The following is a 6065-nucleotide window of genomic DNA, read 5'->3' on the forward strand; positions in this document are numbered from 1 at the left end:
TATGTAATACATTAATGGAAAAAAAGACAACAACAGACAAGCTGGGTAGGAGAATCGTTCTATTAAAATAAAGGGGAAGACTGCACTCTTCAGTAAGTCAGCATCATAAAAGACAGAGAAAAGCTAACTACTCCAGAGAAAAAGACACTGAAGAGAAATAACATTATGCGACACATCATTCCTAGCTTGACCCTGTACTAATGCAGAAAATGCTACAGGAAAGACAGTAAAGAGACCACCAACAAATTAGCTGCCATACTGTATCAAGGTTAACCTCAGTGAAGTGAACAAGGTATTATGAGAGGAAATATACACTGTAGTTAGGAACATGATGTATGCAACATAGCCTCAAATTGTTTAGAATAAAAGGTATATATGTTAGAGAGAGAGAGAGAGGAGAAAGAGAGAGACAAGGGGGCTCACAGGGGGTCAAATATTAACAATAGAGAATTTAGAGTGAAGGAAAACTGGATGCCCTTTTGTACCATTCTCTCGACTTTTCTGTAATTTGGAAATGATTTCTAAATGAAGTTAAACCAGAAAAGAAATCCTAAATTCCTTACCAGGTTCACAAGACCATTCCCATTAACTAGTTCCCATAATGCTCAGCTTCTGTGGCACAGACTACAACAGCCATTTTTCCAATGCACCAAGCTCTTTCCCACTTGTGGGCCTTCCTGTCCCTACTGCTGCCTTTATACTGAATTCCCGTGCCTCTAATGGGATCTCAGGAACAGTATTCTCACTTTCTTGCCTCCCCAGTTTAGACATCTGTAGCCATGGAATGTTTTCTTCACAACACAGGTCAGTGTATAAGTGTGTATTTGAGAAAGGATTGCCTTGGAGCTCCCCCCACCCCAAAACCGGAGCTCCTGTTTTGCTTATGAATGCATCTTCCACACCTGCTACTCAGGCAGACTTCATCTTTGGGCAGTCAGGAGACAGTTTTCTGAATAAAGAATGAATCTGATTCTCTTAAGTTCATTGCCAGAACATACCCTGCAGTCCATCCCTCACCCCAAGAATGAATTCCAGAGGCTTCTTCTTGGAAGGTGTCCTGGATTGCCCAACTTCCACAAATATTTGAAACTGGGAGGTCATGATAAGGAGAAGGGGGAACTCAGGAGAAGTGGGTTGAGGGAAAGATCCTAAGATAGGAACCCAGAAAACTTTGAGAGGAGAGGTCAAGAAGGTGCTAGTTGAGGGGCAGTCTGGTATGGATGAGAAGTGGACAGGAGCTAAAGTTGTTGGTATAAAGATTTTTCATCATTTACAGAGGGAGGGGAGGAAGGGAGGGAGGGGAGGGAGAGACAGAGAGAGAGGTGGGGGGAGGGGGAGAGGGAGAAGGAGAGGGAGAGAGAGAGAGAGACTGAACTGGCAAGCACTGGGCACCAAGAGTTCCTAGCTCATGCCTAGCTCAGGAAGCTGAGATCTGAGGATAGCAGTTCAAAGCTGCCTGGAAAGCTGTGAGGCTCTTATCTCCAAGTAACCAGCAAAAGGGCTGGAAGTGGAGTTGGAAGTAGAGCTCCAGCCTTGAGCAAAACAGCACCTGGGCCCTGTCCCCCCAAAAAGAGAGACAGTGACACACAAAGAGATATCCAGTGATGGTCCCTGAGGGCCCTGACTCAAGGACTAGCCAGAAAAAAAGCAGCAAAGATGCATCCAGAGAAACAGGGGTAATGTCAGGAGAGAGATTTGTTGAAGAAAAAAAAAAAAAAGAGGACACTTGGGCATTCCAACCTTATACTTTTGGGTTTTCTTCATCCTTGAATGAGATCAGCAGTCTGCTGATGGTGGGTTGAGGCGACTGTGTAGGTGGAAGGCTTGGACTGTCTAATTTGGAGTTGACATCATAGAAGACTTGTGACTTTGGACACTGGCTTTAACTTTCCCAGACGTCAGCCCTCTTCTGCAAACTGGGAACAGTGCCAGGACTGACTTCAGGAGGCTGTTGTCAAGAACATGTAAAGTCATCTCGGGAAGGCTTTTTGAGCCAAGCTTGGCCCACATCTTGTGTACGAAGAACAACACATGTGCAGATAAATCACAATAGAACATGTTCCCTGCTCAAGGGATAGTTCCTCAGTCCAGCTTATCATTAGCAACAGTTTCAGATAAGCATCAGAATTCCCTCACCGCTTTTTGTCATGTCCCCTTCCTATGATGTGATTCCTATGAAAAATAACAAATACACATGGGCTCTGGTGGTCACGCCTGTAATCCTGGCTACTCAGGAGGCTGAGATCTGAGGATCATGGTTTGAAGCCAGCCATGGTCTTTTTGGCAGGAAAGACCATGAGATTCTTATCTCATATTAAACACACACACACACACACACACACACACACACACGCTGGAAGTGGAGCTGCGGCTCAAGTGGTAGAGTGCTAGTGCTGGGCGCAAAAGCTCAGAGACAGTGCCCAGGCCCTGAATTCAAGCCCCAATACCAGCACCAGAAAACAAATAATCAAAACAACCAAAACCCCCTACATACGCAGTGGGTAGTTTCCACGTATCATCAATTTCCCAATGCTTACTTTTGAAAATCAGTTATCTGTTTCCATTGGCGTTGAGCTACTTAGTTGGAATTGACTATCAGCTAAGAGCACTCTGTATGCCTTTTCCCAGATGCCATCGTGGTGGCATCTCCTCAGTGACCTTCTATGAACGGAAGTATTCCCAGGTGCCCTACTTGAGGAGTCTACTAATGTCTGCCCACAATTTCTGACCATTCCATCTCTGAAGAGGTACCATTTAGAAAGCACCCCCCAGCACCACCCCCCACACCTGCCCCATCATCCTCATACCTGCCCTGTGAGGCAGACACAGCAGGTCGTGACCGCAATGGCTCACATTCATCAAGCATTTAGCATTCACAACACACCGTGCGGTGTCTGTGTCCAGCATTTTCATATGTGGTCCCGTTTAAACCCACCCCAACCAAAATGAGGACTTACGTGTCCTCATGTTACAGAAGAGAAAAGTGGACTGATTAGAATTGGTTCCAAGTTAGAGGTAGTACGTAATGAAGCTAGGAGTTGAGTCTTGGACTGACTCCAAAGCCACACAATATCACTTCACAAAGCAAGCATATTATTTTCTAGACATTATTCTACTCATTAAATCAAAGCGCAGAGAGGTAAATTGAGGCTCCCAAGGTCTCACAACCAGAACCTGGCAAAGCCTGGGTTCCATCCTTGGACTGTCTGGCTCCATGCCTGTGACAAGCTTCCGTGACTGAGCTAGAGGATACACTACTAAAAGACGTTAGGACAACACAGAATAGTGTTCCTACGAAGCCATTTCTTCTGTTGTTGGGAAATAAGAGTTGTTTTTCTTTTCTTTTTTTTTAAATGTCAAAAAACAATCAGTGAAGGCCAAGTGCTGATGGTTCACACTTGTAATGCTAGTGATTCAAGAGGCCAAGATCTGAAGACTGCAGTTCAAGGACAGCCTGGATTTTAAAAAAGCCTATGAGATTCTTATCTTCTATTAGTCAGCAAAAATCGAAGTTGAGTCGTGACTTAAGTGGTAGAGTGCCAGCCCTGAGCAAGAGCTGAGTGTGAGTATGAGGGCCGGAAAGTACTACAATTTTCCTTTGAGAATTTATGCTAACATATAGGAATTCTCATTTTGAAGGAGTACACTGATATCAATCAAACCAAAAGGAAGACAAGAAAAAGCTGACAGAATCTGAAGTTACGGTAGACATTTCTGGAACTTGGGACAGGAGGCCAGTCTTTTTGTAGCTCCTGACATGTTAAACTTGTTCTTGACATGTTAAAATTGTGTCTGTGGCCCTGCCTGTTGTTGACAGAGTCACATTCACAAATAAAATAAATATGAGTATGGTTACACCATTATCTTTTTTTCTTTTTTTTTTTGCCAGTCCTGGGCTTGAGCTCAGGGCCTGAGCACTGTCCTTGGATTTTTCTCAAGGCTAGAGCTCTACCACTTGAGCCTTAGCACCACTTCCAGCTTTTTCTAAGTATGTGGTACCGAGGAATCGAACCTGGGTCTTCGGGCATGCTAGGCAAGCACTCTAACACTAGGCCAAACTCCTGGCCCACCATTATCTTTTATATACAAATCTGATGATTGATTTTCTGAGAAACAACGTATTTTGAAAACAAGTCAAGTTTGGGCTGGCATGACCTAGCAAGGACAAAGTCCTGAGTTCAAACTCCAGTACCACCAAAAACATAAAAACAACAAAACCAAAAAATCCTATATTGGTAAATTGCTATTTTAGCAATTTCAACTTATGTGTACTGCTGTTAATCTAGTTGGATATTTAAACATTTTGTTAATTTAAATACTACCAAATAATATTTGCTGCCATTTTCCAGTTGTTGTTGTATGTATGTATGTATGTATGTTTTGGAATTAATGCCTCAAGCTCTCACTTAACTTTTTCATTCACAGCTGATGCTCTACCCAGCATTTTGCTGATTAATTAGAGATAAGAATCTAGAGTTTTTTCTGTCCAGGCCAGCTTCAAACCTCAATCCTCAGATTTTAGCCTCCAGAGTAACTATGATTACAAGTGTGAGCTACTTATTCCCAGCTCAGGTTTTCAAATATTTCTACAGCTTAGTTGTGTGCTCGTGTGTGTGTGTGTGTGTGTGTGTGTGTGTGTGTGTGTGTTGAGCTCAGAAAGTTATGAAAAATAAAGAATAACAATTTCTGGAATTTTCAACAATTCCACTTTTTCATTCCTAAGTCCTGAATATGAATACCTGGGAATTTTGAAGCATTAATAATAATTCTTTGTTACTTGAACCTCCTAAGCAACCAGTAGTAAAGGAAATAGTAAAGAGGCCATCTTCCTTGGACTCCACATAGTATCCACACAGGATTTGGCTTTGGACTGGTGCTTCCTTCATTAATGTCATTCTAGAGAGGTTCCACAAGAGATCATCCCAGGAACTTCTGGGCTCAGGCAGAAGAAACACCAGCCTTAAGCACTGAATTTCCATGTCATCTCAATCACTGATAGTTTGTGTGTGTGTGTGTGTGTGTGTGTGTGTGTGTGTGTTGGTCCTGGGACTTGAACTTGGGGCATGGGTGCTGTCCCTGAGCTTTTGTGCACAAGACTAGCACTATGCCACTCGAGCTACTCACCTACTTCTAGCTTTTTGGTGATTAATTGGAGAAAAGAGCCTCACAAATTTTCCTGCCTGGGCTGGCTTCAAACCGTGACCCTCGGATCTCAGCCTCTTGGACTACAGGTGTGAGCCACCGGCGGCAAGTATACTCTAGAATTTAAAAACAAAAAACAAAAAACTGTCGTGTTATTTACCACTGAGAAAAATGGATGCTACCTACAACAGATGAATTCACAGCCTCAATCCAGCATGTCGGGCAAGACAGGTGGTAGTAGCACGGGCTGTGGAGTCAGGAGTCAGGCAGGCCGGCCGGCCTGGGTTCACAGTGCTGGTTCCGCCCCACCCTGGCTATGAGACCTGGAGTAAGTCCTCTCGCCTCCTGAAGACGCACCTTGTCCATCTGCACAATGTGAAATGATCATTGTCTATGACCCGGGAGGTGGTGAGGATGAAATGGGATGTGGTTCCCACAGACTGCAATGCCTGGCCTAGGGGAAGCCCTACACCAACAGAAGACATTATTTCCCAGCAGGCCAGGAAAGTCAGGAAGCAAGAATTTGGGGAAAGCCCTTGGAACTACTCAAACGGTTCATTTGCCAGCCTCCATCCTGTCCTTCGACGCCCCGGTTCGCGGCCGTGGAAGAAGAAGGCCTCTGGGCCCTGCAGGTTCCCAGGTAGACTGGCAGGGTGGCTGCCAGGCGGAAGCTCTGGCGCGGACGCTCGGGTCGCTCACAACCCCCCCTCCCCCCGCGCTCAGCAGGTTTGTGGGACCGCGTGGCCTCTCCGCGCATGCGTGAGCCTCGTCGCGGCGGCGCGGCACCGCGTGAACACGCACGAGGCCCTCAGCCCTGGGCCTGCGCACTGCTTCCTGCTACTCTCGTTCTCGTGCGAGCTGGGTGAGGCTTGGAGGGCGGCAGGAGGGAGCGCCTGAGCTTGTGAGGCTGCGGTGGCTGAGGT

At 45.5% G+C, this 6065-nt stretch overlaps 1 long non-coding RNA gene across 1 annotated transcript in view; it reads left to right on the plus strand.

Moving 5' to 3' along the window:
* The first annotated feature begins 6010 nt into the window (after window positions 1–6010).
* Window positions 6011–6065, plus strand: part of LOC150046237 (uncharacterized) — a 56419-nt gene continuing 56364 nt past the window's right edge. Inside the window, exon 1 of the long non-coding RNA XR_016539652.1 lies at window positions 6011–6063. This is a non-coding gene — a long non-coding RNA (uncharacterized LOC150046237). The remainder of the gene's footprint in view (window positions 6064–6065) is intronic.

Source organism: Megascapheus bottae, chromosome 25 (genome assembly GCF_031878675.1).
Source record: "Megascapheus bottae isolate mThoBot1 chromosome 25, mThoBot2.hap1, whole genome shotgun sequence".
Taxonomy (NCBI): Eukaryota; Metazoa; Chordata; class Mammalia; order Rodentia; family Geomyidae; genus Megascapheus; species Megascapheus bottae.